General features: G+C 37.5%; 1 non-coding gene across 1 annotated transcript; it reads left to right on the top strand.

The window, feature by feature from the left end:
* The first annotated feature begins 529 nt into the window (after nt 1-529).
* trnal-cag (transfer RNA leucine (anticodon CAG)) lies at nt 530-612 on the top strand. Its single transcript has one exon. It is a non-coding gene; the product is annotated as a tRNA-Leu (tRNA).
* Nucleotides 613-12,443: the final 11,831 nt, after the last annotated feature.

The raw sequence follows: 12,443 nt of genomic DNA, 5'->3' as shown, positions 1-12,443 counted from the left end.
AGTATAATACTAAGTTTCTCATCACCTCTATCTACTGAAACGGCCGGGGTGCTTTTAATTTGAAATGGATACAGCGCTTGTCACACGGGAACCAATCAAATGAGACTACCTACTAAAATATTAACATTTTACCCGTCATGCCTGGATATGTTAGTCCGCAAGGTTAGCCGTGTTATATTACAAAACGCAAATGTTACTTTTTGTTACTTTTTTATGTTCTGTGCTTAGACGTAGAGTTCTGTGCAGATCATGATGGTTTGTGTTGGTTGCTTAAAATTGTCATATTTGCGCTGGTTCATTTTTTTAAACCATGAGTGAGGTGGCAGTTACATTTCATTAGGTTTGCAGTGTGAGGCATTTGTATGAAAATTCATCGGTTCTTTTCGGGCAAGTAGAAGCTAGACAAATCACATTCAGGAGAAAAAAAAAAAAAAAAAAAAAAAGCAGTTTCCAGAAAGTATGTGTTGGTCGCGTATATCAGTGGGGTAGTCATTTATAGGAGACGACGTCATCCTTAGACGGACGCACTGTCAGGATGGCCGAGCGGTCTAAGGCGCTGCGTTCAGGTCGCAGTCTCCTCTGGAGGCGTGGGTTCGAATCCCACTTCTGACAGACATCACTTTTCTGTTTGACTTTTAATTTTATGTTATTAAGGCATGATGAATTAGGTAAAAAAAAAAAAGTAATTGTTTTTAAACATCAAGAGCAGAGAGATTACTACATGCCACTTCCTGGAGCAGCTCCTTGTTTGAAGACTCAGTGAAATGATAGATATGAACCACAATATCTCGTGTACAGTGATTATGCAGCTAGAGACACTGTTTGAAATCATTCATTTTAATTAGTTATATTAAGCAAATGATAATGATTACTCTTTTTGCCATTGAGATATGTTCATAGAGTCAGATGAGGTGAATGCCTGGTTTGATTATGCAGTAGAAGAGGCTGTTTGACTACTTTTAGATCTCACTAATAGGATTGTCACAGGATCATGTCCTGTGTTAGCAGGCAGTAAAAATAGTGACTTTTGTTCTGAAAATATAAATGGCAAAGGCGTCATGTTATACTATAAAGTCTGAATTTATGGTGGTGAAGTCAAACATGGTGCTATATTGTGTGTAAACCTTTGATGTGGCATAAACTTCGTTACATAGTATATAGTGACACACATGCAAATCTAAACCCCAAATTTACAGATTTGTAAATCTAAGAAATAAAAAAATGAAAAAAAGCAAATGGATAAATATAACAGGACACTTAAATTAGCATTCTCCAGCAGTTTTCTCTAAGTCCAGCAGGATTTATCCAGAGCGTGGTCTGTAAATGTGCTTTGTGTGTAAATATGCAGCACAGAGCTTCTTCTCTTGGTTATATTTATACTACCTTCCTGTGATCCTCACACTGACCTCGCTGTGACTTCACTGTGAGAGGTTAAGGTCAAGGAGTGACCACTTGTCAAGCCTGTCTGGGTGCTCATTATCATGAGACTGGCACAGGTTCTTTATCGTATAAAACCCTAGTGACAAAGACGTAACGTTTGTTCCTTATATCATCATCTCTTATTTAACATCCACCCTGTCTGGTGATCCAGACAGTTTTTAGTGTTTTTCAGGTGCTAGTTGCATGCTGTGTGTTGTTTTAAATTGTATTTTTAAATTACTTCATGAACTTGCATTGGACTTAAATAAAAATATATAACATTGGTATCAAGAAAAAAAAATACTTGTATTGTTTGTTTTTAATTGCAAATTCTTTCTCATTTTTTGCAGTAATAAAGTTGCTCATGTTTGCTGTGTACTATAATTTTAATGATTATTCAGTACCTTATCATGTAAGGTGTAAGGATGTAATAATATGCTCTATATTGAGATATCATCATAAAAAAGATGATAACTTATTGTATTTGCAATATGTGCCATTTGTTATTTATTTTATTTTGCTATTGTACAGACATAATTCAAGAATTCACTGTCAAAGACAATTCACACCAATTTTATTTTACTGTGGTAAAGGAGGAAAGCAGAAGCACTTTAAATTAAAAGGAATAACAAACTTTATATGATCTAATAATTCTGCACACATTAGAGTTATAACTTAATAAATAATAATAACTTAAAATTTTTCAAGCCATCATTGTTCTTTGTTTTTAATGTCTGGATAAACAACAAATCTTGGACTTTGTATCATGGCATACCTTGAGGTTTTGGTATCATTATATCCCCAAGGTTAACAGCAATTGCTTTATTACACTTTATTTAAAAGATCTATTTTTTGACTGGTATGCAGCCTAAATTTATGCAACTGCATAATAATCTTAATATTCGAGACCATCAGCACACCACTTACGTGAGAGCTTTTATCACAGTTTACATTCAACCTCCAATTTGGGTTTAAACATCCAAATCTTGCCCTTTAGCCAGGCCCATTTATCAAAGCTTCAACTTCCTAGGTGTAAAGCTTTCGTAGCAGGAGTCCTGTTGCACAGCAGGTTGCACGCTAATTAGCCCTGATATGTTAACTGCAGCCAGGAGGGGGGAGTGCTAAGCCTTAGCAACAGCGCACACGTGTGAGCTTGACAGATGATGAGCTTCAGGGCATCCTGCTGCGTCTGTGATCCAAACTATATTCGCAGGGTGAAGGCTGGACAGCTGACAGCAGAATGAAATGCCGGTTAATCGTATTTAATTCAATTTAATGCAGACTAGAGGTCCTGGGAAATAATTTCTCTGTGGCTTTGTGGCATTTTGAACTCTGAGAGGCTGGTGGTGGATTCATGGTAAAAATAAATATAGTGATGTGATTCATTTTTTTTTTTTTTTTTTTTTTTTTGCGTGTGTAAAGACACTGTGACAATAGTTGAGTCAACTGAAGATAAATGCATACAAGTTTTTCCAAATCATGATGAGAAATAAGTCTTTAATTCTTGATTTATTCTTCAGGGTGACTTTGCAATTATTTTAAATTTGGCTGTTGAAATTTATGTCCATGATCAGATTTCTGCCTTGGTTTGTGATTTCTAACATCACTGATTGAAGTTAATTTTTAATCATTCTTCCTTGGATCCAAAAACGATTACTTCACTTTTGTCTTTATGTAACTGAAGAAAATTCTGGCACATCCAATTGATTTGATTGATTGATCTGTTCAATGCAACCACTGAGTGCGTGTATGGAATTATAGTCCCATGTTATATATGGTGTTTAGTCTGCATCATTATGGTAATATATTCTGTTGTTGTTTGTTGTTTTCTATTGTTTGGGAGCATGTAGATATTGAACAGAAGAGGCCCCAGAATGGAGCCATGGGAAACTCCACAGGTCATTTTTGTCTGTTCATATCTGTCATTACCTAAAGACACAAAGTAATCCCTGTACTTTAAGTAGGATTCGAACCAGTTCAGTATTGTGCCAGGAAGTAATAGTAATATGTTGTGGTCAACTGTGTCAAATGCAGCACTGAAATCCAATAATACAAAGACTGAAATTCTGCCATTGTCTGTGTTTAAGTGGATATCACTGAAGACCTTAACAAGAGTGGTCTCAGTACTGTGGTGTGGTCAAAATCCAGAGTGGAGGACATCAAAACCGTGCCAAAAAAGTTATTCAGCTGTTGAAAAACAGCTTTTTCAGTGATTTTACTTAAAGAAGGTGTGTATGATATGGGCCCGTAATTGTTCATTAGTGAATTGTCCATTGTTCTTTTTTAAGAGTAGTTTGATGACTGCAGGTTTCAGGGCAGGAAACTCTGCTAATATGTTGATCATGGTTTTTAGAAACTTAATTTAATGAGTTGATTGAACTCTGTACAGTACATTACTTCAACTCATTTCAAGGCAAAAGACTTAAAATTAGAAGAACTTGTGTTTAAGTTCTGAAAATAAATGTGTGTAGTGTAATTAACTTGAACAAAAAAAAACTTGTATATTGACATTACATTAATGAGAAATGATTAGTTGATTCCACTAAATTTCTGTATGATTTTTTACAGTGTTCCCGTTCCAGTGTTTCAGAATTCAGACATTTAATTAAAAGATAAATCCTCTCTTCATGGTGACTCAAACCTCTTTCATTTGCCTTTAAGGAGTGACGGGAGGTGCCCTCTTCCTCGCACAGGAAAGCCCACCGTCAAGAGGACAAAACCACGTTCTCAGCAGTTCTTGTGAGTCACTCACTCACCGTCACGACTCAGCAAGGGGGGCTCTCTCTACTATTTTCTCCCATGAGTCAGGAGGACACAATAAATCTGCCCACCTCGAGTCAACTCCACCCCACCATGACCCATCAAGCTCCTTAAGGCTCAAGACAGATGGCAGCACGAGGGCCTGGTCCACTGCGTGTGTGTGTGTGTTGTGTGTATAGGCTTTGTGGGAGTGGGTGCTCCCATGATGAAGCACTTCTTGAAAGTCCCAGCATCACAGGGAGGGATCGGCGCGCCGTCTGTGGGCCTCTGATAAGGGTAACAGCCTTTGTCCTTCAAAAGAGCGTGCTGACCCCAGGTGATATTTAGACGAGGAGAGTCTCTAAAATAGCTTCACATACTGAACACTTCCTGTGTAACAAGTTGGGGTGAAACATGTATGATTGGATGTTTTTGGCCTCCTGCTCTGTCACAACAATCTGTCTGAGGAAACTCTGCCAAACAGGCAGCTGGGCTGAAGTAGGCTAATTAGCTTCTCTTATTAGTATGACAGTGCCCTGGAAAATAAACTGCTGATTTAAACGCTGCCATCTTTTCACATTTATCTTGATATGACCCTTGAGACAGCCCTTCTGTTTGGCGTTTGTTATACTGTATGTAAATTTGTATGTTTTGGTTTCATGTTGATGATTACAAGGTGTGACAACAATTAGGAGAGCTGGTGTGAAATGAGCGAGAGGCTTAATATCACTGGAAAACTTGTTGTTTAGGTTATGACATGTAACACAAAACAAGACAGCAGTTCTATGAAAGACAAAGTTTGATTTGTCAGTTGCTGTTGATAAATGCACCAGAAAGAAAGTTCATTTTTGAGTCTCATTCCCGTTCCCGGACATTAAATACGGACATTTTGAGTTGATCCACAGGATCTGTGGATGTAGGTGCTGCCACACACTTGTGGTGGGTTGAGGGTGATGACTGAAGGCCAAAAACGCACCAAAGGCATCTGACACTCGCATTTTGAAGTGCACCCATTGTTCTAAATGGCAGAACGTGCACCAAAAGCATCTTGATGCTCGAGGCCAAAATGCACATGTGTCAAATGAAGCCTGCAGTGCTTTTTGGCCTTGAGAGGGCAGATCGTGAAACCTATGTTTCAACCTCCTCTTCCAAGTGTGTGGGAGAACGGACAGTGAAACTCCCAAATGGCGCGGCAACATGGCGGTCTCGATGGAAGCGGACCCATGCCCTCCGTAAATATAAACAGCTCATTCTAAGGTAACAAAATAAAATGATATTTTCAGGGGATTATACACTAATGAAAATTCTGAACAATCCATTACATTATGAACATTTCTGCCAATAAATTTTGCCAATACATCCCTCTAAATCTCACACATAGCACCTTTAAGCACAGCTACAATGGAGTTTAATAAGATTCCAGGTCCTCCTGATAAACGGGCTGTTTTGAACACAGAGAGAAATCCGTCACAAAACAGACAGGAGTATCAATTTACCTCCCTGCAGATAAATGACAAACCCACCTGTCAGATCACAACACGTGTTCTGACAGTGATGGGTTTAATTTTCTGGACTTGAACCTGCTGCTATCTTGTCATTACTCTCACTATGACAAATGTGTCTCTCTTCAGCACAGAAAACCTAACATGCAACAAATGCAGGTGGGGGTTGTGAGTCATTCTGGGAAATGAAGGAAGTAAAACAAACAAACAAAAAAAAAGATTTGTTATAAGCTCAGTCACATTTGCCTTGAAAGGCTTTATGATCTGCAAGAATAAATGCCCTTGTTAGTGATCTTTCCTTAAGATACTGTGATGTTATAATTTTTTTTTTGTCATTTGTCATTGTTCAAATGCAGAAGCCTGAACAGCTTGTCAGAGTCAAAACAAAGCAAAGACTTCAGCCATATGAGGAGGACTGTGGGGACAAAAGGTGGCAGATAAAGCCAGGAACATTATGCCTAGTCATTGATTGTCACTGAGCCTTCAAGTGCTTTCTAAAAGCGTGTTTAACTCCCTTTATGCAATGGTGAAGTCCAAGTCATGTGTCCAAAGCCTCAGCAGATTTCAGTCCAATCTCAGAGTGATTAGCAAGGCTTTTCATTCTATCCTTAGCTTCCCATGTATCTGATTAGCAGGTAGGCCCGCTTCTGGAGGGAGGCTTTTGAACTGGTTTCTCGTTCCTCTGCTCGCAACAACTCTGGTGTTTCTGTGGGAGTTTACATCGTACATGCTGTGGATTTGGAACTATTTATTCTCTATTCTGGGTATTTTATGAATGTGGATCATGTGAGTATACATACTTAGTCTATACGCTGTACATTGTAGCTGAAGTCCTTCATCTCTTGCATATTTAAAGTTATTTGCGCAGCAATAGATATATGCAATATAACTGAAATGATGACACTGCAATCTACACTTGCAAAACATCAAATTAATTAAGAATTCAAGTTGTTTTGAGTCGTAGTTTATGTTGATAATGCAAAAATCCATATTAAACTGGGTGAACTCAGGCTGGCCTGTATGCAGGATATGATTTTTATTTTCCTTGTTTGAACTCTTTTAGGAGCCTCAGTTGGCAAACATGACACCTTAGGGATAAATAGCATTATTCTAGGGATCCAAGGCCACATATGTTTCCTGGTCACGGTGAGTAAAGAAAATAGTTTTTGCATCTGCAATCCAGTGAGTAGAAATGGGCAGTTCATGTGCTTATCAGCAGCTATAGTTTGCAGAGTAAATTGTCTCAGCCAGATTTTTTTAAACAAAATTCTGGAACTTTGCAGACAACACTGCCTTACATACAAGTTTATACCTGTAATGTTGACATCCTGCAAAAAAACATCTCTAAAAATGAGTTATAGCCATTAGTAGCCCATATCTTTTTGTAGTTTCATATTTGACGGTCATGAATCATATGATGGATGGATGTGGCTATGCAGGGCTATTTTACACAGATGATATGGTTGATATTATAGCATCATGGACAGAAGAATTTATCCAAAACTCTGACTTCAATTTAGTTAACTGAAATAGAATTTACCTTCATAATGCTGGATTATGGAAGTCTGAATATCATTTTTACTCAAGTTATTTTCAATCAAAATGTCATTGTGGGCTATAAATGGGTATACTTCAGGTTAAAGCTCCAGGCTTAAAGGCCGAGGTTGGCAACATGACATGTAAGAGTATTTACAGCAATCAACAGCGAGAAGGAACACTTGCTGCTTTACTTGCGAGACTATAACATTGCTAATACAAGAACAAGGACAACAGCCAAACCTGTTCTTTATATGTGTCAGTCAAGCTTGGCCCAATTTTTTGTCACAGAATTTGACTCATTTTTATTTGCATGTCATTGTGGGCTTCTTGCATCCCTTTCCAATCAGGCAACAATGAATTATCTTTACCTCCTGGTATTGTCACAGGAAGAATGCACTGTGCTTATTGCAGATATTGCTGCTTTTTTAGGTAATCCGTGCATTATTGATTGCAGGAAAAAGCTGGCTAAGACTGTCTTTCCTTCAGTGGCAATCACTGAGGTAATGTCCACTTTCACTGCTGCAGTGGCAGAGGCATAAGCTTGTTATTTAAAGTCACTTGGGGGATTTATTTGTGGCTGTATCCTCATTATCCTCTTCTTCATTTACTCTTTGATCTCCTCAGCAGTCAGTACATACAGTATGTAACAACTGTGTGTAAAAGGTTTAAAAGGTAGCAGATATTTGCAAAGACAAGTGATTTTGCCAGCTGCTAAACTGAACAAATCTGTTCTTCGTACGAATGTAAATGTCAGTTTTGTGCCAACCAGTATAATAGCACAGTGTACACCATACAATGTACGATAAGTATAAAAAGTATATGAAAAGGTGCACTAGAGAATGTTATTCTCTGACCTAATGCCAACAAAATATTTGTCCCTAAAGATTCTTAGTCATCTAGATTTTCAGACATCTAGAAGTACTAATTCTTGAACTCAGGAAGATTCTTAAATTAAGTGTTGTAATGCCTGCAAGAATAAATGTCCAGTCCAGTTGCCTTTGACTTGGTACTTAGATGAATGTATAACAGTATTATGCTGTTAAACCTATAGCCTTAAAGGTGTCTCTTTGTAAGTATTTTCTTTTTCAGACGAGCCGTCTGTCAGTCCTCATCAAACATGTTTAAGACTTAAGTACTTTAGGGACGATGCCAAGGAGCCATGCTGGGTTACCAGGAAAAGCTAAAACTTGGCATACAAGTTCAGTCTGTATGCACGTTAGCCAAATTGCATGTAAATAATAATAATAATTTCTGTCTTTTTTAAATTTTACTTCCTTAAACACTTAAAGGGATAGTTCAGATTATTTGGAGTGGGGTTGTGAGGCACTTACCCATAGTCAGTGTTTTACCCAACGTAGATGGTGGCTGCCACACCCCCTGTCTGGAGTGTCAGCATGGAAGCTACGTACTGTTGTGGATAGGGTCAGCAACAAAACACTCCACAGGCAAAGTCAGTCATTTTACATCACAGAACACAGGAGTCACTGTTGTACCACTGCCTCGTTCTGACAGTTTGTGTTGTTGTATAACTTTGGTGAATCTGAACATTTTAAAACAAGCCACGCGATAACACAAACTAACAGATCGAGGCAGAGGCAGACCACCTTGTTCTGTAAGGTAAAATTGCTGATTTTCCCAATGAACAAACTAAATGGATAAACTAAACAAAGTTTTCTTGGCCTATAATCTTTAGTTGAGATACTTTACTTTTTCCAATGATTTTTGGCTAAAATGGTTGAAAAAAATTGTTCTGGGTAAATTTTCTCAATAAAAAATTAATAGTTGCTGAAACTTTTTGAAAACTTAAAGAGTTTGAGTTTGGATCTAAACTTAAAAATCTATTGCACCGGTCTTGAAATTTTTGAGTTTTCTCATCTACTGTAGGTGATATACTGACCCCACTTAAAAAGATCCAGATTATCCCTTTAAGTAATTACTTTAAGCTGAATTGTAGCTTTTCTTCAGCCTGCTCTCTTGTGTTATTTTCTCTTCCAGCCTGGGATGAGTGGGAGCCATGCAGATGTGTGGTTTCTCTAGGCAGAGCAGGAGAAACATGACAGCCCACTCAAACTGTTTGCCTGTGCTGACCTGCCCTCTTCTTCTGCTCCCTTGAGACCATCCTTCATCCAGAGCAGGGAGACTAAACCGCCCTCCAAAATGTCCTCCCACAAACGAAACTTCCAGTGCTTCGACGCTGTAGGCAGTGAAGGCTCCCACAAGTCTTCTCTCCCCATCAAGCACCACACCAGCCGGCTCCCCAGGATCCCCCAGCATGGCATGGTGGCCCATCATGAACCTCCAGAGGAATGTTACCTTTGCTCGGAGTATAGACACGCCCAGGCCCTGGAAGCATTAGAGACTCAGGCTGGACCTTTGTATCACTCTCATGTACCATATCACCACCACCATCATCCACACCAGTATGTCCTCAGGGGACCGACCAGGCCTGAGGAGCATCCTGCAGCACATGCAGACCGTCACACTCATCACCACAGGTACAATAAGAGGGTGGTGCTGGTGAAGAACAGTGACCCCGCGTTCAGGAAGACCATCGTCTTGCACCGCAGGAGTCTACGCAGTTTTGGACTTTTCTTAGAGGAAGTTTCCGAGCTCATGCAGTACCACATCAGGAAGCTGTACACTGTGGACGGCCGCAAGGTGAGGACAAAAACACCTGCAACCAGAAGAATGTGCAAAGATGAGTTTACTTTTCATGTTCTTCACAACTGCAACAATTAATCAATTATGAATCGATTATTAAATTAATTGCCATAATAACCATTTTGATAATCGATTAATTGGTTTAAGTCATTTTTAAGACAGAAAAGTCAAAATTCTCTGATTCTATCTTCGTAAATGTGAGTATTTTATGTTTTCTTTACTCCTCAGTGAAAGCAAATTAAATATCTTTGGGTTGCGGACAAAACATGACATTTGAGGACATGATCTCGGGCTTTAGGAAACACGGATCAATACTTTTCACCCATGTCTGACATTTTATAAACCAAACAACTTATTGATTGATTGAGAAAATAATCAACAGATTAGCTGTTATCCTGCAGAGAACATTTTTAGGGGGTTGTATGGGATTTTATTTTATTATGTGCTCAGGAAACTTCTTTTTCCAAGAGGAAGTTTCTGTGCTTGACCCTAAGTAAATGCCTTCCCTTGTGTGTTAATGACTTGAAAATGATGGCCAAATCTGAAATTAGCTCAAACCCTGGAAAGGCATTAGTGCTATGAGTTGTTTCCATTGACTTGGCTTTGATAAAGTACTCTGAAGAGTGTGTTTAAAGTGTTGTTGCACATTGCTGTTATTCAAGCCTGAGACTGAAAACCAGAGTGAAAGAGAGGCCTCTAGTGACAGGACTGATTCCCTACTAATGATTCCCAGTATTTCCAGCTGTACTGCAAACAATTTTAAACAGTTATTTTATGACAAATTACAGCTTATTTTTTGGTGTTGTAGTTGTAACACAAATGCAATATGGACTGTAGAACATCGATGTCAAACACAAAACTCTTGAGTTAATAATAAAAATATAAAAAATATATATATAAATAAAAGACATAAAATTATCCAGGTTTTAGGATCACAGTTACTATGTATTGTACATACATTTGTACCATGTGTTGGAGTGATGGAGTGTAAGTAAGTACATTTACTCAAGTACCATAACCAAGCACTTATACTCCACTGTATCTCAGAGGGAAATATTGTTTCTTTCACTCCACTACATTAATTTGACAGCTTTAGTTACTAATTACGGAAGATTGAAGAGTTTATAGAACATGATTTTTTGGTTATAAGTCAAGCACAGCTGAATTGACTGAAGTAAAATTAATTGGCAACTAATCTGATAATCATTTGCCAATATGTTTTTCATGTAAAACTTTTCCATCCTCACAAATGTGAGGATTTGTTGTTTCCTTTTTTTTTTTAGTATTTAAATAATTTTAATGTATTTGTAGTTTGGCTTGTTTGATGAACAAAATAAGCCATGTTAATGTGTTATTTTGGACTCTGGATAAATGTGACAGCATTTTTCACCATTTTCAGAATTTTTAGATACCAAAAAAAGGAAAATCACTCAATAAGTAGAAAAAATAATCAGAGGATTAGTCAATAACTAAAAGAATCCTCAGTTGCAGTCCTTTACTTCATTCAGCTACAATTGTAAACCATGATTTTACATGAATGCATGAGTCCTGATTTGAGATTGTTTAATAGGTGGTAGATTATTTACACAATTATAATATTATTATATGTGTATTTGGACCGTCATATCAATATTTTGTTTTTTAATGGTTCTTAACAATACTGGTACACTGAAATATTCCTGAATAATAATAATCCATTTATATGATATATAATAATACAGTTTCTTCAAGTACTTTTCCTGATTATACTTTCATACTTTTACTTTAGTGACATTTTAATGTAAGACTTTTATTTGTAACACAGCATTTTTACAGGGTGGTATTAATATACATATCATAAACATATTGTATTATTGGCTGAAAAAATACACTAAATATAAAAAAATGATTATGAGTACTGCATCTGTTGTCATAATAATAAATAAGAACACTGGATAGTTAAAACCCTCTAAAAGGTTGCGCCTTCTTTATTTTTTACAATAGAGGGAAAGAAAGTTGACAAAAGTCTTTGTGCTCTAAAATTCCTCTGAAATGTACAGAAACATAACTGAGATACTCTGCTTTATGTGTTTGACTGCTCAGTTTCTTTTGCCAATAGCATACAGTAGTTTCATCTAGCAGGAAACAATGTTTCAACATTTGCACAACAAATAAAATATCACTTTAATTTAGTTTGCACTTACTAGTTTGTTATGGTCTAAGTCTAGTGGGATAAATATTTAGAGCGTGTGCATGAGGGAATGAAACAGGGATATTCCCTCACACACACTTTTAGATTGTGGGTTTCTCTCCAAACCCTATTAATCTTGGTCAAATCAGAGCTATTTTTGAGAGAGGAAAAACAGGTCAACGTTGAAACTACTCCACTCCCTCTACTTTGATACCAGAGGTGTCTCAGAAATGTGTCTTCCACAGTGGCAATTAATTATCTTCACCTGGGCTTCGTGTGACCATGGATGAAGCCATTCATCTGCCTTTAACAGCGGATTTAAAATTCAAAAGTGCACTTTCATCAAAACTGACTGCGCATAAGCAAAATAACATCAACAAAACTCTCAGTATTTTAGTTTACATGCTTTCTTT

This window comes from Lutjanus erythropterus, chromosome 15 (assembly GCF_056507025.1).
Source record: "Lutjanus erythropterus isolate fLutEry1 chromosome 15, fLutEry1.hap2, whole genome shotgun sequence".
Classification (NCBI taxonomy): Eukaryota; Metazoa; Chordata; class Actinopteri; order Lutjaniformes; family Lutjanidae; genus Lutjanus; species Lutjanus erythropterus.
Note: the sequence above shows the minus strand (reverse complement) of the source record. Positions and strands in the feature narration are given on the sequence as shown.